The sequence below is a fragment of the Leopardus geoffroyi genome, chromosome A1, assembly GCF_018350155.1.
Source record: "Leopardus geoffroyi isolate Oge1 chromosome A1, O.geoffroyi_Oge1_pat1.0, whole genome shotgun sequence".
Lineage (NCBI taxonomy): Eukaryota > Metazoa > Chordata > Mammalia > Carnivora > Felidae > Leopardus > Leopardus geoffroyi.
Window position 1 is genome coordinate 134,253,121 of NC_059326.1, and position 23,935 is coordinate 134,277,055.

General features: G+C 38.4%; 1 long non-coding RNA gene across 3 annotated transcripts in view; it reads left to right on the forward strand.

Annotated features, from left to right (window-relative positions):
- The window catches only part of LOC123606570, a 256,727-nt gene that overhangs the window by 153,348 nt on the left and 79,444 nt on the right, over positions 1-23,935 (forward strand). The window contains exon 5 of one of the 3 annotated variants that reach the window (XR_006716355.1): positions 16,531-17,242. The exons of the other annotated variants lie outside the window; for them this stretch is intronic. This is a non-coding gene — a long non-coding RNA (uncharacterized LOC123606570). Of the gene's footprint in view, positions 1-16,530; positions 17,243-23,935 lie in introns of those variants that run through there. 3 annotated transcript variants of the gene reach the window in all.

Here is a 23,935-nt window from a genome sequence, read left to right on the forward strand (position 1 = left end):
CCTTAATGGTATAATGGAGCTGAGTGTTAAAGCTGAGCTCAGTTAGCATTAGGAGTATACTTTCAACTGAAATGTATTTCAGTGGAAGGATGTACTAAACTGTTAAAGGAATATGTCTTGAGTGGGACAGAACAGAGCCAGAGGTGAAGATTCCTTTTTTAATCTATATTTTTGTATTACTTGAATTTTTGCAATAAACATGGACTATTATTTTTTGATAGTGAATTTTTAAAATGCCATTACATTTTAATTTTTTAAATGTTTTTATTTCTTTTTGAGAGAGAGAGAGAGAGAGAGAGAGAGACAGAGCACAAGTGGGGGAGGGGCAGAGAGAGAGAGAAGGGAAGACACAGAATCCCAAGCAGGTTCCAGGATCTGAGCTGTCAGCACAGGGCTCGAATTCACAGACTGCGACATCATGACCTGAGCTGAAGTCCGACACTAAACCGACTGAGCCACCCAGGCGCCCCTAAAATGCCATTATGTTGTAAATGCAAGTCATTTTTACTTTTGGCCCAGGGTAGAATAATGACACAGCTGAAATTTGTGGTCTGGGTTTTCTGCCTCTTTATTCTCTACGGTTTGATTCCATTTCCTTCTCTCCATACTGAAACATCCATATTATTTTTCTATGATAGTTTACTGCCAAAAATGACATCATAAATGTATACATTCTTTAACATAAATAATTTCTATTGTTTAATGAAGATCAAAGTCATAGGTCAGACATGTAAACCCCTCTACTTGAATTTCTATTATCTATCAGCAAGAGAGAGGTTTTTTTTTTTTTTTTTTTTTTTTTACATTTTCAAATATTTATTTATTTTTGAGAGAGAGAGAGAGAGAAAGAAAGAGCATTGCAAGGTAGAGGAGGGGCAGAGAGAGGGAGACAGAGGATCTGAAGTAGGCTCTGAGCTGACAGCAGAGAGCCCAATGGGGGGCTCAAACTCATCAACCAAACCGTGAGATATGAAGTCAGATGCTTAACTGACTGAGCTACCCAGGCATCCCAAGAGAGGGTTTTTAAAGTGACGACTTTTGGGACACCTGGGTGGCTCAGTCGGTTAAGCGGCCGACTTTGGCTCAGGTCATGATCTCCGGTCCGTGAGTTTGAGCCCCGCGTCAGGCTCTGTGCTGACAGCTCAGAGCCTGGAGCCTGTTTCGGATTCTGTGTCTCCCTCTCTCTGACCCTCCCCCGTTCATGCTCTGTCTCTCTCTGTCTCAAAAATAAATAAACATTAAAAAAAAAATTTTAAAGTGATTACTTTCTGGATCCATAAAGTCATATCATTAATACATTGGATGCAGTCTATTCTGCCTTGTAGGATTATTGACTGATGCTTGGTGATACTGCACCAGTATGTGTAGATCATGTACATGATTATAAGAAATATAATGTTGTTGTTGTTCTAGTGAAGAGCTCTTCAAGAATTTAGAGCAAATGAATAACAGTATCTACCTTAATTTTAAAATGATTGCTCCTGGGGCGCCTGGGTGGCTCAGTCGGTTAGGCGTCCGACTTCAGCTCAGGTCATGATCTCGCAGTCCGTGAGTTCAAGCCCTGCGTCGGGCTCTGTGCTGACAGCTTAGAGCCTGGAGCCTGTTTCAGATTCTTTGTCTCCCTCTCTCTCTGACCTTCCCTCATTCATGCTCTCTCTCTGTCTCAAAAATGAATAAACGTTAAAAAAAAAAAATGATTGCTCCTCCTGGGGCGCCTGGGTGACTCAGTCGGTTAGGCATCCGACTTCAGCTCAGGTCACGATCACACACTTCATGGGTTCAAGCCCTGCGTCGGGTTCTGATGACAGCTCAGAGCCTGGAGACTGCTTTGGATTCTGTGTCTCCCTCTCCCTCTGCCCCTACCCTGCTCGCTCTCTGTCTCTCTCTCCCTAAAATAAATAATCATTAAAAAAAATTTTAAATGATTGCTCCTAAGATAAAATAAAATAAAAAAGATAGGAAAAGAAAATGATTCCTTCAGCTATTTGATTGAAAGTAGGCCTTAGGCAAGCCAGAACTGGAAACAGACCCCTTAGGAGACTACTGCAATAATTTAGTTGGGAAAGTATGGTAGCTTGGGTAGGGTAGGGGAAGTGATGCTAGTAAGAATTTGTCAGATGCTGGATACATTTGAAGATAGAGCCATTAAGATTTCCTGATGGACTGGCTATAAGATGCAAGAATCAATGGTGACTCCCAAGGACTTTGGCCCCCACAGTTGGAAGGGTGAAGTTGCCATCAAGTGTGATGGTGAGTGGGATTTCACGCTGATTCTCCTCACCAGGTTCAGGTGAAAGTTTTCTAGGAGGGGCTAAGGGGAAGTATTGGTCCTCATCTTGATGGTCTCTCTGTGTTCATCTCCTGTGTCTGAGTTCTCCAGCTGTTTTTAATTTGTATCTGACTTAGGTCAAATGAGCAACATTTTTGTGTCAGGATGAGTACACTAACCAAAGAGAATTCTTTATCACTTTCTTCACTTGCTGAAAGATCAAATTTTAAGTTCAGAATCTTCACAAACTGTCCTAATAGAGCTATGATGATTTATGTTCTGATTAGTATTAATGCATCTGTAGAGTACTAGAATTTAAGAACATGCACCTCTTGTAACTGCCCTGGAAATAAACATGTGCTACAGGACTGTGGAAATATTTGAGGAGGGCCTGTTGTCATCACTGCAATGCTCCAGTGTTACTGTGTTAAATGCTACCCACAGCCCAAACTGCATTAGAGATTTTCTTTCCTTTTTTAATGTTTATTTACTTTGAGAGAGAGAGAGAGAGAGAGAGAGAGAGAAGGCACTAGCAGGGTAAGGGCAGAGAGAGAAAGGAGAGAGAGAGAAAGAATGAATGAATGAATGAATGAATGAATGAATGAGTCCCAAGCAGGCTCCACACTGTCAGCACAGAGACTGATATAGAGTTCAAACTCCTGAACCGGGAGATCATTACCTGAGCTGAAACAAAGAGTCAGATGCTTAACTGACTGAGCCACCCCAGAAATTTTCCTTCTGTTTAAGTATCTCTTGCCCACTTATGTATGGATGACATCAGACCAATAAAGCCACTGAGAAATCTGCCAATTGTACATTATAATTTACTTATATTACCCATACCAAGAATGTTACCTGTTTCTTATCCATCCATCTAATAAAGATGAAATAAAAGAGAAGACATTTGTTCATTTCTCCTTTAAAAATGTTTCCTATCTAGCCTAGACTATAGGGCAAATAAGGTTTTCATTTTTGCAAGAACACTATTATACATTCTCCTTGAACCCCAAATGGCATGAGAACATTTTGTGATTATATTTTCTGAGCACAGTTAAAGAAATTAATGGAAACCAAGCTGAATGGCTATAAAATGTTCTGGAACAAGTGTTAAATAGAATCAAGGGACTAAAGAGAAGGACTGGGGATGTTTTATGCTGCAAGCCTTTTAAAAAAGGATATGGATAGAATAGTTTTCAAGGACTAGAATAAAGCTGTTCCCTTTACCAAACTATTTATTTTAGTCCTTGCATGATCTTTCCTTTTCTTCTTTGGCTGATTAGTATTCCCACTAATCACAATGAGGTAAACAGTCTTTAACAAAGAAAGATTTTTACTTTGATGCATCACACAAGGGTTCTTAATGAAGACAATACAACAAATGATGTAAGTGGTCTGAATAGGACCTGAATACCATTTCTCCAACTTTCGACAGGAAGGATAAAAGCAACTTAATGCACCCCTCAAGAAAAATAGCAAAACACATTTTCTCATTCTCACTTGTTCCTCTATCCTTCTTATCCCCTTGTACACACAAGCAGGATGTGCACAGTGGTAATTATTTCAGTTAGAGTGAAGTGGTCTTTCAAAACCTGACAGGAAATGTAATAAAGGAAAGAAAGGTTGGGACTGGCCACTTGAAATTAGCGGATGTGTAACCCTCCTCAGACCTCTGTTTCTTCAAAAAGAAAAGTGACTAACAGACTTTCCCGTAAGTTGCAGAGTATAAGTAGTTAAAAGAACTCCTATAACCACCTTCCTTTCTTATCTCCACAGCAAAGGCAAGACACCATTTGAATATAAACATCAGAGTGACCATATGTTCCAGTCATGGTGTATGACTCTTGTCCTTGTATATTTATTAAAATTGTCAATTCTTCTCAGGTTGAATAATTAATTATATGATCATCTGAGCCATAAGAGGTTCTGATCTCCAGAGAAGCTTCTCTTTGACTAAATGAATCGGCTGAATGTCCCTTTCAAGGTTATGAGAGATTCATGTGTGTAGAGCTGATAATCATGCATAGGAACAAATTTAGACTGGTTCAGCTTCAGGAAGTAAACTCCTGTAGTCCTTTGTCATATGTGGCTAACTTTTCAGGTATGTTTTGGCTTTTCGTTCCCATCTTCCTAAAAGGGGTAGAGTTTAATCATGATTAAAGTGCACTGGTCCCAAATTTCAGAGGTTGGAAAGTTTCACGTATTTAAGAGTTTCTGTTGAGCTGTAACTGTTGAAGTGTGTGTGCACACACCCTCTACTTGGGATAAGAGGAGTTTATAACCTCTAGTAATGGTCTTATTGTTCCATCCATTAGAGACAAAAATTATTATCAGACTTACCTTTCCTCCGTTAGCAAATATAAAACTAGATGAAAGATTTGAAGCAACCTTTTTTTAAGGCATTGGAAACTAGACTGCACAGATCTGTGATCCTTAAAAGAAGGGAAATAAACAAGATGAGCTCCCTATGCACTCCAGCTTTTTCATGTGAGGGCACTTCCCAAGTGATGACATGTGGAAGAAGAACCTGCATGGAAAATAGCTCTCTTGCTGGACAAAGGAAGTAGACTGCAAAATTTATAGGGTGTTGAAACTTGCAAGGTAGGATACTAGAGTGTAGGATGCTATGTAGAGAAGAAATATCAGAAATCTGATTTTGTGTTTCTTTGAGTCTTTAGCTGACTATGCATATATTTTGAAACTCTGTCAGTTCTGGCAGAAAATAGTTACTGATGGCTTTTAGCTGAATGGATATTCTGAAGATAGCATAGGGCTGGGAAAAGTTGGAAATCCCAATATTCAGAGGGAAGATACCTCAGTGGACATATAAGGTGTTTAGTTGAGATGCCATAAAGGCCATGCATTAGGAATAAGCTACTTTAACCCTATAGGCAGGGTTACTGTATCCCTGCCCTAACAAAGCCTTCAGCAAAACCTTCTACTAATCAACTTAGTGCCTCCCAGGAAAAGAAAAGTTAACTAGCTTTAAGAGAAAAGAACAAGTTCTAGACTTGCAGCGATGTAGCACTCAACAGCATCCAAGTGATAACAAAACATTATTAGACAAATGAAGAAACAGGAAAATGTAAACCATAATAAGGAGAAAAACAGTCAATAAAACAGATCCAGAGATGACATAGATATTTCAATTGTGAGACAACATTTTGAAAAACTCTTATAGATGTTAGATGATTTAAAAGAGCTTAATGAGCCAACCCAGGGAAAATCTCAGCAGAGAAACAGAAATTATAAAAATAACCAATGAAAGCACTTGTGCTAAAAAAGACATCATTTACAAGGAAAAATTCACTGAGTCAGCTTATTATCTGTTTGGCAACAGCAGGAGAAAAATCACTGAATTTTATGTTTGGACACTAGAAATGATATAAATGGAAGCATAACAAAGAAAAAACTTTAAAAATTGACTTAACCACGTTTAGGGCAATATCAAACAATATAACAATGTATAGTTGGACTTTTGGTAAAAGAGTATGGAGAGATTGGGAAAGGAAGATATTTGAAGATATAATATCAAAACTCTTTCAAATTTCATGAAAAATACCAATCAACAGATCTAAGAATATCTGCAACCCCAAGTAAAATAAACATAAAGAAAATAACATGTGGGTACAGCATAGTCAAGTTTCTGAAAGTCACACATAAAGAAAATATCTACAGGAGAAAAGACATATAAAGGAGAACTATGTTCAGAAATACTGTTGACTTCATGGAAAACACTGCATGCCAGGAGACAGTTAGTGACATCTTTAAAGTACTGAAAGAAAAAGGTCAACCTAGAATTCTCACCTCAATGAAAATATCCTTCAGAACGTAAGGTGAAATATCAACTTTAAAAACAAGCAAAAGCAGAGTTAACCAGCAATGTTAAAGGTAGTTATTCAGACCCAAGGGAAATGATATCCGGTGGAGTCACAGATCCACATGAAGATACATAGGATGCTAAAAAAGCAAATACTTGGATAACAGGAACTACTTGGTATGAGTAATTCTAGGGAATTACTTCTTTACAAGATTCCTAAAGTATATGATAGTAGCACACAGAATACAAATCGTATATGTGTATTTGCATGTTTTGAATGAAACTACCAACCCACTTAGCCAAATTGGTATTTATAGATCACTTCAGCTAAAGACTCACAACACCGGTCCTTTTTCATGGTACATAGAACATTCATCAAGCTAGATCATAGGATGAGCCGTAAAATTATTACCAATAAGTTCCAAAAAATTGAAACCTTGGTGACTACGGTAGAATCATTCTAGAAATCAACAACTAGTCATATGGGATGACTCCATTTTTCTGAAATTCTAGTGCAGCCAAAACTATTCTACGGAGGAAGAGATCAGTGCTGTTGTTGCTTCTTTGGGGGATGTGTAGGAACTGACTGGGAAGGGGCATTCAGGGAAAGTTCTCAGGCGATGGAAATATTCTCATATTGTGACCTAGGTAATGGCTATACAATATCAATAAAAAAATACATAGTCTGGCAGAAAATATTTACAAAACATAAATCTGACAAGTTCTTACATCAAGAGTATATAAAGAATTCCTATGGTTCAATAGAAAGAAGACAAATTGCCCTATTAAAAATTAGGCAAAAGACTTGAAACAGACATTTCACAAAGGGAAATGTATGAATGGCCTATATAAATATGAAAAAGTCATCAGTGCAGTTAGTCATCAGGGAAATGCAGAGTAAAACCACAATGAGATACGACTACATACTGACTTAGTTGGCTAAAATTAAAAAGACTGATCACAGCTACTTGTGCTGAGGATGTGGAATAATAATACATTGCTAGTGAGGAGGGTAGAATGTTGTACTACCCAAAGAAAAAGGTTTTGCAGATTAGAAAAAATTTTTTTTACAGAGTTAAACCTGTACCTGTTCTATAAACCTCTTCAGTATTTACCCAAGATGAACGAAAACATTTGTCCCCCCGCAAAAGATTTCTTAAGGTATGTTTATTCCAGATGTATTCTTAACAGCCTGTAACTGAAAACAATCTAAATGTCCATCAACGGGATAATGGACAGACAGTTGTGCTGCATTCATGTAATGTAATGCTACTCAGCAATAAAAAGGAACAAAGTACCAATATGCACAATGACATGGCTGAATCTCAAATAGGTGCTGAGTAAAAGAAGCCAGACACACACCAAAAGAACAGATGGGATGACTCCATTTTTATGAAGTTCTAGTACAGCCGAAACTTCTATGGAGGAAGAGAGCAGTGCTGTTGTTGCCTCTTTGGGGGATGGGCAGGAGCTGACTGGGAAGGGGCATTCAGGGAAAGCCCTCAGGCGATGGAAGTGTTCTCATATGGCAATGGTTATACAAATTATACATTTGTCAGAATTCACCAACCTGTAAAATTAAGAATCAAAAAATGAATTCATTTGAACTAATAATAGAAAAAAGTTAATGGCCCCAAAAGAAAAGTCTACTCTTCCCCAGAGAATGCAGCAGAAGGAAAGAGCATTTGGCATTGTGAAGGGTGGGAAGAGAAGGAAGGGGGAATTCTCAGCACTTCCGAGCAGAAATACACAGTTTCAGCATGAAAGATACAAGATCTATGAGATTTCTTGGCCCTCAGTCACTCTAAGTTGGAGGGTGTGGTGGCACTGAATTGAGGTGTTTTGGATCAGTTACGAGGTAACTCAGAGTTCATTTCCTTTCTGATTTATAGCTCATTTTTTAGAGTGTTGTCCAGAGCTAGTTTGGAAGTAGAATGGTAGATTGAGCACTGAGCCTTAAATTCAGCACTGTCTCTGCACTCTGAGTTAATGTATTTGTGTGGAATTCTTAACCCCTGTAGACTTCAGCTGTGGAATAATACGAATTTTATCAGATGATATTTGTCAAGGATGTTGGGATGTAGGAATGAAAAAGTGATGAGGAAAATACTGGTCATTATTTTATGACTATAGAAGTGCTTTCTCTCTCTCTCTCTCTCTCTCTCTCTCTCTCTCTCTGTATGTCAATGAAACTGGGCTGTTTCAGTAACTGATTCCTGTTGTTTGCCCTTATGTAAATGCCTGTTTTGTTGGTAATTCTGCAAGTGTTTGCTCAGGTAATTGTGTGAACTATTAAAGCTCTCTTTATACTCTGGTCCTTCATTCTGAAAAAGACATGGTTTTAATAAACAGCACTTTTAGGGGCGCCTGGATGGTTCAGTTGATTAAGCATCTGACTTCAGCTCAGGTCATGATCTCATGGTTCATGGGTTTGAGCCTCATGTTGGGCTCTGTGCTGACAGTTGAGAGCCTGGAGCCTACTTCAGATTCTGTGTCTCCCTCTGTCTCTCTGCCCCTCTCCTGCCTGTGCTCTCTCTCTCTCTCTCAAAAAATAAATAAACATTAAAATAAACAGCACTTTTAGAAATCTTGCAGCTCAGACTGAAGATGGGACTGTTAGTAGGATTTTATTTAGAGAGAAACATAGTCCTTTCAATGTGTTTTTACTTTTAGACTGTTCTAAAATTCACTTAGGGTAAAAAATCTCATTAATTGCTCTCCCATTAGCCTCTGGGTTTTTTCCTTCAGCTGTTATCTTGGCCTGGTGTGCCCATGGCCACCTTCTGGGCCCAGTAATGGCTGTTGTGTTCCTTTAAGGCCCACCTCCATTGAGGTGATGCTTAAACTTTGGGTGTTGATCACTCTGTCTTCTGTACTTTGAAAGCCAGGCTGTGAGCACCCTGAGGGCAGGGGCTGTGCTTTATTCCTCTTAAACTCCGAGTGTAGTGTCTAGCGTACCATGCCAAATGTGTGCTGAATATAAGGACAAATGTATATGAATACATGAACAAATGAGATATGAATGATAGTGAATAAATGAAGTAGCCTTCTTAACTTCTTAAAGTTCATTTAGGCTTTCAGAAAAAGGTAAGCGTTGTTTTTTTTTTTTTTTTTTTTTTTCTATAAAGGTAATGTACCATACAGATTTTATAAAGGAATCTCCATTTTCTTTTATACAGAGCTGTAATGTATTTAAAACTGAAAGTGAGCTTGTTTTTATATTTGGAATAAATCACCAAGGATGGATGTATGAATACTCTTGCATGTCTGAAATGAAAGAAGTACCTTCTTTACCTGTAATCTTGTGGCTATGGCTAGCTGAGTTGTCTCAGTGACCTAACACAAGGCTGTTTTCACCAACGGGGTAAGGTGCTTGGTATAAACACACTAATCAGGCTTTTGTGATGAGGATTATCCTGTTGAATTGAGGAACATTACCTCGTATTTCATCTTCAGTTACATTCGTGGTCAGCTGAGTGGCCAACATATGTTTGCCCTAATTATTTGCCCCCAAATGACTGCCCTAATTGTTTTTCTGAGTAGAGATGGGATTCTTGGGAGATTGAATACAAATGCCGTCTGTGATTCATAAATGGATTTTTGCTAGGTAGACATTTTAAACCCCACAGACATCTTGAGGGCTTCCTGGCTGAGAAAGGGGAGCACCATGATAACTTAATGGGGCATGGTGTGGAAGAGACAAGATTGCTTGGATATTGTCGAGTTAAAAAGTCTAGCATATTGTTTTGGTGACTGTCTGTATTCTTAAAATTACTGTGCTTTCCTGATGAGACTCTGAGCTACACAGTGGCTGGGTCACTTTGTTTTTTCACTCTGTATCCTCCACACCTTTTGCTGAGGATGTGGAACAACTGTACATTGCTGGTGAGAAGGTAAAATGTTGTAACTCCCAAAGAAAAGGGATTTGCAGGTTAAAACTTTTTTTTTTTTTCCCCCAATTTGTACTTTCTGAGCAGGTAATAAGTAATTGTCAAATGAATGAATTGGGATATGCATTGCAGATCAAATGCTCCTTAAAAGCAATCTCTCCACTCTGATATTTAGAAAGCTAGATGTGTAGTAATTTATCTGGGCAGTTCTTGCATCACTTACTTTCCACTTATATGGTAGTTATTTAAGTGCATACTTAATCTTACTACTAGCTTCTCACTTTCTTGTCCGGAGGAAATATTTCTAACTTACCTTTACATTTTCTACAGTGCCTACACTGTTCAGCATTCAATTAGGTCATTTGTTGAATGAATGAATCATAAAGAACCCTGTAAAACTTAAAGTGATGTTTATTGCTACTTACTTATTAACACTCAATAAATATTTTGTTGGAAAGCAAGGGATTTTATCTCCATTCGTATCAAATCAATCAAGCATGGAGTCAGTGACAAATACTCTTCTTCCTGGGCATGTGACATGTGGAGGCTCTTGAGGATGCCTTGTTTGAGTAGAATATACTGTGGGAGCACATCCTTCTGTGAGTTCCTAATTCTTTTATTCAGAATTTCTTTAGTTATATCATGCTTCTATTAGACAAATGTGCTGGTTCTCACAGAGTGCAGACAGGTAAAAGATGCTTTTAACTACATATCAGTTTAGCTATGACCAGCAACAAGATTCTGGTTATCAGAGAATCAAATTAACTTTGTAGCCCTTGTGCTGTGGACCTTGTATCCTTGATATCTGGCCTATAATGATGAAGGTAAAAAGGTTCACTCTTTGCTCCTACCTTGGGCAACCCTTTGGCAGAGAGGTCTATGAGCTTTCACCAACTCCTTAGACATACTTATTCACCCTGAGCTGATGTATGTATTTCCCAACCCAAGGAAAATTTAGTGGTGTCTCATGCTTCCTCCAGCCTCTTTTCTGAGCTAAAGTCTTGAAACACTTTATATTTGCAAGTAGGAACAATCAACCTATCTCTCATATGGATTGAGGTTGACCCATAGGCTTTGAATCCTTTTTGTTGTGGCAATAGGAATGGGGAAAACAGCAAAATGGAATGACGGACAGGGATTAGCAGGATGTTCTATAAGCAGAACCAGAGAATCAAAGAGAAAATAGCAAGCAGAAAAATGGGGAAGATCCAGGATCTTGATATGTTCCAAAGTCCAGTGGTATGGGAAGTTTCAAGAAGGGGAAGTGAACAGAGTTGATTACCTAGAGAATGCAGAAAACAAGAAGTGAGAAAAGAAGTAATTTCATTCGTCAGGAAGGCTATTGGAGACTTTAAATTGTGCCATTTTAGGACAGGTCACATGGAAATAAGCAGTGAAGAAACGGAAGCAATGACTGTAATCCACTTATTCTAGAAAGGTAACCGGGTTTCTGGAAGTCACTTTTCATGTCTGTTACCTTTACTTTTCCTTTCTGTTGGCTTAGCTTGAGTTATAAAAACTTTTCATTTGAGTCAGAGCAGGAAAAGAATTTCCTGTAGCTGGGGAATTTGGGCAGAGTTGGCAAGGTCATCCCGTTGGCCATCTTCACATTTAGTTTCTTTCTCTATTTTAATAACATTGGGTGATGATGATGAGTGGTTCTGTTGTGACATTAGAACTGTTTTCACGGTTTCCACATGCCATGAAATGAGATCTGAGTTACCAAAAGGTTACATTTATTGGGACAGTGGGAACGGGGTAGAAAAGAGGAAGATGTGGAAGATGGTTGAGAACACTAAGATTTGGGGGAAGTGGTGGTGGAGGCTGAGGGCAACACATTTATCACAGAGGCAGAGATTCAGGGGCTCAGTGCTTGGTGTTGACCTCGGGTTAGACGGATGGGCTTTGTTGGTGTTCTCATAATGAAACTCAAGAGAAAAGATCCCTAGTGGTTTTGCTCCTTCTGAGTTCCTGTGCCTGGGTGTGGCTCTGGCTTAGCCTGGGATGGGTCCAGAGACGTTTTTATAGACACTAGTGTTATGTTGTTGAAGTAAGGTCTGTTTACCACTTGCCACTTACTGCTCTAAGGAATGAGGGAAGGGGGGACACTTACTGGGTCGCCTAAAGGAAAGAAAGCCTGAGTTCTGGTGCCTGTTCTGTCTGGTGTTTGCCTAATACACACACACCTTTGCCTTTCACCAAACATCTCTACCCAGCATCTCGAATCTTAGCTTTCTTGCCTGTAAAATGGTTTTACTAATAGCCTATCTCCCAGGGTATTTATAGGGCCAGAAGAAATGCGTTAAAAAGGAATTTAAAACCAAAAAGTTGCATTACAAATAAAATGCAGTATTACTAAGCAAGGAAACAAGATAAATAGAAGACAGTAAAGAATTGAGTCAGGGCTAAATATTTCTTCTTATTCCCATTACCCACACTCCTATGGGGGAGGTAACTGAGACCCAGCCTCCTTTGTGAGCTCCATAATTCATTAAAACCAGAATGTGAGGGTATGAGCTACAAAGCAAGAAATCAAAGCTCTCGGATTCTGTGGAAGCTTTAGTTTGTATAAAATGCCTTTCATGGGGCGCCTGGGTGGCGCAGTCGGTTAAGCGTCCGACTTCAGCCAGGTCACGATCTTGCGGTCCGTGAGTTCGAGCCCCGCGTCAGGCTCTGGGCTGATGGCTCAGAGCCTGGAGCCTGTTTCCGATTCTGTGTCTCCCTCTCTCTCTGCCCCTCCCCCGTTCATGCTCTGTCTCTCTCTGTCCCAAAAATAAATAAACGTTGAAAAAAAACATTTAAAAAAAAATAAATAAAATGCCTTTCATTGGGTCTAGCATATAGTTAGCACTCAGAAAATGTTTATATCATTCTCTCTTTTCAGTTCCTCTCCCTTCTCAGCAGTAGGTACATGTCGGTGAGATCAAAAGCATACACAACATTGGGCCATTTTTTAAGTAGAAAAATCACAACAACATCTACAGATTTTATCAACATATGGTCATTTAAACAGATTACTAGAGGTATCTCAGACTCCTTTAAACCTCTGTAGTCTGCTTCCCCATTGTGTTTGTCTTCAGTGAAATTGACAGAGCCTTCCAACTTAGGTCACACCATTGACAGTTTTTAGTTACTGGAATCACGTGTATCATCTAGCATGCACAAGCTTTACAATGAAGATGCATAATGGAAAGACTGTTTGCTACAGACTTGATGGCAGAATACTGTGCAGTTGATGAAAGACCTCAAAGTGTGGTTTGGCTTTAAACTATTTTGACCTGTATTATAAAAACTCCGAAAAACTTAGAAAGTGAATATATGTAGAAAGAAAACAGCAATCACCAATATTTTACAACCCAGATGTAACAACTATTAATATTGTGATGTGTTTTCTTCTCTTTTCCTATTTATGGATGTGCATAGATATTTACAACAGCTAGCACATTTTAGCTGCCTTTTTTTCTTTACTTAGTAATATATAATGAACAGTTTCCCATAGCACAGTTTCCCATAGCACTAACATTTATCAAAGCATTAATAGGTATATGATACTTCATCTTATGGATATAGTTTTGTTCATTGCTACTTTTTCTTTGATCTTGTTTTTGTTTATGCTGGATTTGTAGAAGATTAATAATAGTTTCATGTATTTTTGAAATTAAATAAAGTAATACACCAATGTATTTTCATAATAAAAGTCTCAATTACATAAAGTTCTCCAATATATCCCATCCTCAGATGTAACTGTTACTATTTTGTATGTATCTTTCCAGACTTTTTCTATGCATTTGCATTTATATATGTGAACATTTAGAAAATAGTTCTTTATGGCTGATGCTTCTTTATAATTTATTTAACAAATCTTTCACTATTAATTATTTAGATAGGGTCTAATTTTTGTTGGAAAAAGTAACTCATAGCTTTGCACATAAAAGTTAAATGCTTCTATGATCATTTCTTTGGAATAAATTTATAGAATTATTGGGTTTGAGCATATGCTCCTGTGGATATTATCTTAAAAAGATACTATACACTAGTATATACTTCTCATTATTACAAACCTGGGGCTTTTTTGGTGCTGAGTGAATATACTCATCTGTCTAATGGACAAGAAAAAAAAAAGAAGTCATTGGAAGTCTGGGGGAAAAGTTATAGAAGAAAACCAAGGGGCAGGCTAAAATGTAGTACTCTGAGTAATTTATTATGTGTAGGACAGTGGTTGCTTAAACTACAAAGCCAAATATTCATTGGACAGATAATTCAGGAAGAAGAAAGACTGATAATCTGAATACATGAGTAACTTATTTGTATTTAAAATTGCTGTAATCACCACTCACTTCAGCCCCTTATAGTTTTTTCTTTCATCTTGTATATTGCTTGTAGCTTAGCATTCCATTATTATTTTTTTCTTGAAAACTCATCTTGCCAGTAGGCTTATGTTTTACAGTGTTTTGTGTGTATAAAAAATAGGATGGGACACTTGTGGTTGGTTATGAGTTTGTTCAGACTGATGTCTTTTATCATAGAGTTGACTGAATTTTATTCCTTGAAAATTGAAGTTTATTCTTATTAATAAACAAATATTGAAATACACATTTAGACACATAACAATCCCATAATATTCAGAATATTTTACCTAATATTTTAAATTTGGTAAAATCTCTTGAGAAATAATATTGCTTGCTGTAATGAGACTTACTGGATTTAAATTTTAAATACCAAGCGTGTATCATTTTTACGAAACTATTAAGTGATTTTTAAAAGTTCCGCATCAATTTACACTTCTGGCCTCCTTGTATGGAAGTATAAGTCTTATTATATTTTCTACCACATCTTTTTAATTTTATTGTTAACTCTTGATAGGTGAAAATAATGTTTTAATCTGTTAATTTATGTCTCTCTCACTATTGGCTAGATTGGATATTTTTTATTAATCATTCCTTGCTGGGAAATATGTTCTTTATCAATTTTTCAGCATTTGTCTTGTCAATATCTGCATCATGCATGCAATTTTGAAGACTGTCTTTCCATTAAGCACTTTTTCTTCAATTGAAATTTTTATCAAGACAATTGTAGATTCACACAGAATTGTAAGAAATAATACAGAGTAATCAATCCCTTGTACACTTCGCCCAGTTCCCTCAACCAGGGCATCATATTGATAGAGTTCAGAAATCCTAAGATTTCCTCAGTTTTACTTGCGTTGTGTGTGTGTGTGTGTGAAATCTGACACAGCTTTGTCACCTGTGTAAATTCACATGTTGCCCTCCTCAGTCAAGATTCTGGACAATTCCCACAGGCACCACAAGGATCCCTCATGCCTCTCTTTTATAATGGCAACCACCTCCTTCCAGTGCTCCCCCCACAGACCTTTGCAGCCCCACGTCTGCCCTTCATTTCTAAACACTATCCTTTCAAAGATGTTATAAAAATAGAATCGTACAGTATGTAACACGAACACTTTGTAAAGTTGAAGAAAACGTGGATGTCCCATCCCCATGTTTTCTTTTTTTTCCTCTCGTAGCCAAGAGCAATTACCCAGCCTCCCTTGGCTTGGCTTTTCTCTTCTAAAGTTTTTGGGGTCTAGAGACCCTCTACTTTTCAAAGACTCTTCATTCTCCTCTCAAGTGATTCCTGGGCTGTTAGAAATAGGTTTTGAAGTATAGTAAGAGCATGGAATGGCTGAGGCCAATGTTGAGAAGGAAATGAAATGAAACCTTATCTTAAATTTTGAGAGTGAGAAACCCCCAGAGCAGTATTTCACGACTGTCATAGTTTCTTTCCATTATATGTGCCCAGAGAGAAACTATAGCAGAAATCCAGAGTTCCGCCTTAGACTCAGTAACAACACAGCAAAATTGTCAGAAACTTGAAGGGAAGAAGAGACTCTTTTTTCTTTGCTATTCTGTATCAAGGCAAGAAACACCAGGGCCATAAAGATTTCCCAAATTTGCTAGTCGGCCACCATGTTCAGAATTCTGGTATCCCTTGGGCTCCACAAGTCCTATGATGGAACAGGCCCAGGGAAAGGGCTCCCTGCCTCTGATGTCCACCTTTTTCAAGGCTCTAGAGGTTTACTTCGGTATGATTGTTCTGACTTGATAAACTATTTTACCTTTGCTGGAGTTGGAGCTCTGAAATCATATAATCAAGCTTCAATAAATTCATAAGAAATACTTGTAAAATGCAATTCAAATATATCTTACAGGAGAAAAATAGATATTTTATAGGAGAAAAATAGAAAAATAGAGTGGGTATTTATATTAGGGTATTGCTATTATAGTGGGTAGCAACTGGGCCATGGATGGAATACAGCTTATTTTTTCTAATGACATCATTTGAGCCCTCATTTATCTGGGAAGTGAAAATCAATCCCAATTATGCTGGATCTCTCAATTTCCCATTTTCTCTCAAGTTGCATTCAAGTCCTAGGTTTTACCTGGTACCATGGGTGCATCAGTACAGGAATTTAGGGGAGAGGGTGGGGTAAGCATTGATCAGACTTAAGACTTTAAGACCTGATAATTTAAGAAATGTTTTCCCTCCTCTTGTAGGGTTATCAAGACTGACATTAATTCAAAGGTCCCTTAGAAGCCACATGCACTTCTAGCAAGACTGCCTTCTGCTCTGTTTCCATGCCTGGAGGCAATGGGGGCTGGCGGTGAGTTATGGGAAGGAGGAGACCCTTCTAGCTTGCTTTCGGAAACCTCACGATGCCTCTTCAGACAACCAACCTGGCAGGTCTTTGTGCCCACGCCCATGCTCTGATCTCTCCCTATCAGTCATCCTTCTTCCTCCTTTTCAGCAGCACTTTATTTCAAGGATCTATTAGGAAGGAAGTAACGGAAGGAAGCTAACATGTATAGAACATATGCTGATATTAGATTTTGTTCTCTCATTTATGCCCTCAACACATCACCTGGTCCTGCCCTCTCAACCTTGACAGCATCCCCAGAATCTAGCTGTTGCTGCCCAACTCCCACCACCTCCAGGCCAAGCCACTACCACTTCCCTCCTGGATTAGTGCCTTAGCCTCCTTAATGGACTCCCTGGTTCTGTCCTTGCCTTTGCAGTTTAATCACAGCATGAGAGCTAGGGTGATTCTTTTACAACAGAACTCAGACCATGTCTTGCCTTTGCTTAGGATGTGCAGAAGGTCCATCTCATGCAGAGTAAAGCCTGAAACCCTTCTTTCCACTGGCTTACAAGACCCTACATGATTCTCAGCTGCCTGGACAGTCTGACCTTATCCCTCACCACCCACTCCCTTCCTCAGTCTGCTCCAGCCACTTTGGTATCTTCACCGTCGTGTGAAAAAGCAAACACATTCCTGCCTCAGAACGTTTCCACCTGCTGTTCTCTCTGCCAGAAAGGCTGTTCCATCCAATACCTGTGTGACCAGCTGGAGGACATTGCTAATCACTTTATATAGAAATGGAATGCTCGATGACACTTATGGGCATTTACTTACTTACTTACTTATTGTCTGTCTGTCTCCTTGAACCTTGCTTCCTCTCAGGCTGTTGTCTGCACCAAGAGAGCAATGGCTATTACCCATATTGTACACTGCTGTGTCCCCAACTCCTGGAAGAGGGTCTGACACAAAGTTGTCAATAAATGTTTTGGAATGAATCAATGAATGAATCTACACAGTGGTCTGGGAAGATAAATACTTTCCCTTATTTTTCTGAATGAAGCCAACGGTGCTCAGAAAAATAAAGTAAGTCGTGAACACTCACACAGCTACTAGGAGGTGGAAACAAATACCCCAGGAACCTTTTCTAGTCAGAATAGAAAAGAGACAGGCCGATATTTCCAAAATGGTCTTGCAGATAAATAATGTGTTATTGCATTATCTTTCCTAACCTTTGGATTAATTTATAAAGAGGTTACTTAGGAACAGGCAATGTCTTAACCTGAGGAAATGTGTTTTTGATGGAATCTCAGACGCACTGGCAGGGTCTGCTGGGTGTTGTCTTGGCGCCAGGGGACAGCTATGCTGCTGGTCCTGTGATGAGGCCATGTGCTGGCATCTTCCTAGGAACTCTGAAAGAATAGATTGTTGGCCAAGCTCACTTTAATATAAAATATGCTTTTGTGGCCTTCTGGCCCTGGCTCAGTGGAACTTTTTAAAGTTTCTTTCATTCAACTTTGGAAAGAAGATTTGATGTGAGCATTTAGTAGACACCCTCTTTGCTCTGTCTGATCTGCTAGTTAAGCTGTTTCTATATAGGAAAAGGGGAATCTGGTGGGTCATTTAATGTGTCTTTTGGAAATAGGAGAATTGAGGGCAAAAGTCAAGAACAGTTAAGTTCTTAGAAATGAAGAAACATTCTAGATCTCTAATTTTATAGATAATTTTATAAGATGATCTAATTATAAGTTTTCATAAGTCTATTAAATTTTCCCTAGAAGTGTAACCAAGGAATATACAGTCTGTTATTTTAATAGTTATAGATTAATAACCCCTTCCCTCTGGTATCTTTTCTTGCATAAAGAGATACTTAAATAAAGAACTCTAAACTCAGTATGTATGTCCACATACACTCTTTAGAAAACTAATTGTTTATTCCACTGTAGAAAAGATGTCAAGGACAGCAATGCAATTTCAACTGAGTAAATTCTACTATAGCCAATCAGTTGAAATGATGGCTAATCATCCCTGAAGTTGAAAACTGTTTTATGGTAAGAAGAAGAAGGTAAAGACATCATTGTAAAAACTGAGAGCTATGAAACCTCAGAACCTTGTCTCAAGTGTATCTGTAAACATTATAAAACTGTTCTGCCATTGTTTCAGCCATTGGCTCTCTACAGGTTTTGTTCCAGCCAGCCGTAGAAGTGGGTGGGACAAGCCACATTTTTACTCCACCATTTGGGGTCAGGGCAGGTGGTGGACAGAGGCAAAGTCCTAAGTCAAAATGCAAATACCATGGTGGAGCCAAGCCAAACATTAGTTGTAGGGAGAAAATTCATCACAAACTTCACCACTATCCTCTGGTCTGTAATGTTATTAAAGTCACAGGAGAAGAAGTAGAAAAGAAGAGAATAGGTCTGTTAGTATAGTAGTTTCTTTCTCTGTCAATCTCTTTTCTTTTTCTTGCTTTTTCTTAGTTTTTCTCTCTTTTTCCCATTACTCTTTCTTCCATTTCCCCACCTTGGGTTTCACCCACTTGGCCCTGGCTTCCTTGGGAGGCTCTCTCTTTGAAATTTATTATCCACCTGTGGTCAGAGCCTCGCCATTAACTGTCTCCCCTTCTCTGAGTCACTCTCACCCTTTTTTATACTCTTGGAATCTCTTCCTCCAGCTGAACTCAGGAAGTTATACAGTTCCGAGTGAAGAAAATTTGGGCCTGGGTGGGACTTGAGCAGGAGGTAAGGGGAAGGTCATGGGTTGAACTCCTTCACTAATTCCTCTTCTGTCCTCTGTTGCCTTGACGTATCTGAGTCTCCAAAGTCAATTGAGTCCTTACAGAGTAGAGTGGGTGTCTTTGCAGGAAAATGGAGGAGGTAGGAAACTGCATTGAACAATGATAGGAGAGATTGTATACCACTGGTGCGATATTAACAGTGATTTAGATCTTATTTAAACTTTTAAACTCATTGATTTTAGTTAAGTTAAATTCATTCAAGTTAAGTTTATTTTCGTTTTCCAGTTTTGCCTCAGAGCATATTTTTAAAACAGAAAAAATAGCCTTATGTTATACTGTTACGTGAAAATGAGGATTCTGCATTATGTATATAATCTAGCTACAAATACATTAAAAAACTCTGGCAGAGAAATAAAGCTAGAAAGAAATATATGAACCCATTAAGAGCAGCTGCGCTTGGATGGTGGGTCTAATGCTTATTTTGATTTTGTTATTGATCGGATATTTTTATTCTCATTTTGGTCTCGTATCATCTGATTTTCCTCAAATGCATGTGTTTTACTTTTAGAATAGAAAATACAAAGCATATTTCACTAAAATTTCCCTTCTTTTCATTTTAATTAATGGCAAGAGTTACAAAAATATATATGTATTTAATTAAAATATTGTATACAAGTTGTAGTTTTACTCCTTGTTTTCTTATATAAAAGCATTGTGGAGCAGTGTAAAACCAGTAATAGACCAGAATTGGGCAATTCAAACCTCAGTTCCACATGTGCCCCCAGTCATCTAGGTGACCCTGGGAGGCAGGTTCCTCTCCCTGCCCACGGTTGATCCTGAGAAGATTGGGCCAGCTGATGCCTTCTGGTCCCTTCTGCCTCTAGAATACCCTTGCAGTATCTTCCCTGGCTTTATAATTTCCCTGGTGTCTCTCCCGCCACTCTCTTCTCTAAGAGGATACGGTGACAGCGGTCCAAGGTGGTGTAGCCTTGGAAATTTTGGCAGCATATGAGAATTTTCTTTTTTAACATAAGCAACATTACATATGAGACTCAGTTTTTGTGACATTTATGCGTCTGTGGTGTGACTGTATTTTTTGCTCATGCATACAGCACCATTCTACTTCTGTTTTCCAACTCAAGAACCAAAGATATTTTAAAGTTTAGCAATATGTTCTTAAAGAAATTCTTTTTATAGCCCAGCTATAAAATAATTAACCATGAATGGAAACAGTACTGTTATACATTCACTGCTGCTTCCAGGGAGACACTGGATGGGATTACACAGTCTTGGTGGTGGGCATATTTTCTCAACTCCTAATCCAAGCCACTAGTCAGCATGGTTGAAAGAACATCCTGGTACAACCTTGATGAGGTCCTTTTGGATTTTTGATGCTCACTTGGCCTTATCTGATTAGTCCATTTGGCCACCGCTGACATATGTGGATATACACTTATTAAAGTACAGAAGTTACAAACTGTGTAATGGAAGAATGACTGGAATTGTAGAGTGAGTTGGTTTGCATTATCTGTAAGAAAAAGAGTTCCCTCCAGGGAAGACTCGGTCAGGCCAGGGATAGCAGGACAAATAAATAATAATGTTACAGATGATGGTAATAGTAGTAGCTAACACTTAGCACTTACCATCTTCCTGGCATTAAAAAAAAAATTTTTTTTAAGGTTTTAACTCATTCACATCCGACTCTAGAAGCTGTGCTCTTAGTCACCTGACAATTTCCTCTCTACTAGTCAGTATTTGGAAATCTCTGCAGAATCCAGATTTGAGTCAGGAGCCTGCCAAGCTTCATGGATTATGTATGCTCCTCACTTTCCATTCTCTGTTTCTGAGGCGTTGGCTTGCTGTGTCTCTGCTTATAGGCCACATGGCGTCATCACCCTCCTAATCATATATTGGTTGGGTCTGTAGGTAGAGGTTTAGAAAAAAATCTAACTTGAGGCACATGTATGGGCTCCAAACTTTGAGGATAAACAATAAAGCTACTATATATATATATATATATATATATATATATATATATATATATATACATACACACACACATATACATATATATGTGTGTGTGTGTGTATATATGTATATATATATGTATATATATATGTGTATATATATATATGTGTGTGTATATACATCTACATGTATATATAGAATGCCTACCTAAGAGTAGGGGAACTTGGGTCTAATTTCAGATACCCTCCAAGGGAGGAGACTGTGACAAGACTCTGATATGGTCAGAGTTTGAGGGATTGAGCCTTATAACTGCATATTTAAAAAGGTTTCCCCAAATAATTTTGGCATTCATCCTGGGTTTGAGAATTCCTAAACTAGAGCTTGGAGAATGTAGAAAATTCTAAGATAACAAAGAGTATGAATCGTCACTGTCTGTCGATTAGATAAGGCGATAGAGTACATTGACAGCCAAATCCTGGGGGGCAAGAGGGAAAAATCAGGATCTAGAGCTGATTTACCCTTTAACTCCTGTACTTAAAGATAGGGTGAATAGCTCCCCAATATCACGTGATTATATGCTCCCCTAACACCCTCCCATGGGTTGCTGTTGTAGTCTGATGATCTTGGAGAGGAGGCCTGAGGAGCCAAGAAAGATTTCTCAGAGGAGGTGATTTTATTTATTTTCATTTTTTTATTTTTTCATAGTAAATATAATTTGTCAAATTGGTTTCCATACAACACGCAGTGCTCATCCCAACAGGTGCCAAGGAGGTGATTTTAGATAGAAGGCCTTTACACATTGGGTTCTTATTCACCCCCAAATCTTTGAGGATTTTAGAGCCAGAACATAAAGAAATTTATTTGGGAAAAAATTAAAACCATTCAGTTAACAGCTCATTTTATTCTATCTGATCAGGATTCCACCCATAGATAGTGAAACCACTTCCTTCACCTCACTGCCCCACCCTAACCTGGCCTCTTTGTGTTTCCCTCTTTCTGTGTAGATCCAATCCCTTCAGTTGAGAGTATATGACTAGAAACTAAAGTAGAAATTTTACATGTCAGTATATTTCTATGTATCTTTTAAAAAAATATTTATGTATTTATTTTTGGGAGAGAGAGAGAGAGAGAGAGAGAGAGAGCACAGGCAGGGGAGGTGCAGAAGGAGGGAGACACAGAGGGTAACATAATTCCCATTTGGACTTTCAGAGTTTGTCATGTCTCCTGAACGTGTCTACCCAACTCTATTGCCACTGCACTTGGGTTAATTCAGGCCCTGTTAACTCTGGATAATAGCAGTAGTCACTTTGCAGGCTTCCCTGCTTCCCAGCTTACTCACTTCTTATCAAACATCTGGGTGTCCTCAAGCCTTTTTTTTTTTTTCCTGAGATATCATTGACATATAATATTAAATCTTTTTCGAGCTCATTGGTGTACCCATCTCCATGCAGGTTGTGGTAAGGAGTCTCAGATGACAAAGAGATTCTAGAGTCTGAGAGCATCATCAACATCATCTGAAACATTTATTAAAGATTTTTCTGTCTGCCAAGAATTAGTTTATAAACTTTACATGAATGAATTCTTTAAGTTCTCATAGCATCTCGCTGACACCAGTTCTGTGATTACCCCTGTTTTAGGCGCAAAGAGGCTTAGGCACTAAAAGAGTAAGTGGCTTGTTCCAGTTTTTCTAATTAACATGTGGCAACGCTCAAATCTGGATGTAAGCCATCTGACTCCAAAGCCTCCGTTCTTCACCACCTTCGTCCCCTGGCCTTTCAGTGTAGCTCTTGGTGGCAGTGAGTGGAAGAGCAAGTCCATTTGGGAGGTTTAATATTTTTTTCAGTCCTTAATGGCTACTGCACTTTGTCAGATTTTTCAGAAGTTAGTCTTTTGCTTCTCTTGAAGGAGTTCTGTTTGGCAGTTATTTTGAAGTCGAAGTATCTGGAACACCAATATGCTTTTTCTCTTGGAATAAGGTAACCAAGAGTAGCTGAGTTGTCAGACAAATCCACAGTATATTTAAGCCACGAGATAGCTTGAATATGCCCGTTTGCCATAAAAATTAAAGAAAAACAACAATGCTCTCACAATATTAGTGAAATGAGAAAGCCAAATGTTCGATTTTATGTTTAGATGATTGTTTTAAGGGAAAGAAGGAAGAAGAAATAGAAACTTGGAGAAGATGTTAGATTTATGAATTCTTTCAGGGGCTTTGGAGGTAGATGCTCATTGTATCTAATTGCACTTAAAACTTAAAAGTTTTCCTTTTGTTTGATGCAGTTGTGCTAGTAATGTTTTGTTATATCTAGGACTCTGAAACAACAAGAACTTTTTGTTGTTGTTTGCATCTAAAGAGAAAATGAGAGATTTTGCTGAAGTAATCAGGCAAGAGTTAGAAAGAAAAGGAGAAGAGGAAAGGACTTACAGAGAATATACATGCTTGTTTGGTGAAGAGGGACCATTTGAGCTGTAATTAGCTTAAAAAATAGGAGTAGGTAGTGTACATACCTTCCAAGTGAGAAGATGATTGTGAGGAAAAGATTCTGTGGGACACAGTCCCTTCTGCCGTCAACAGTGGCACCATTGACTCAAATCAATATGGCAGATGAAAGGAGGAATAAAC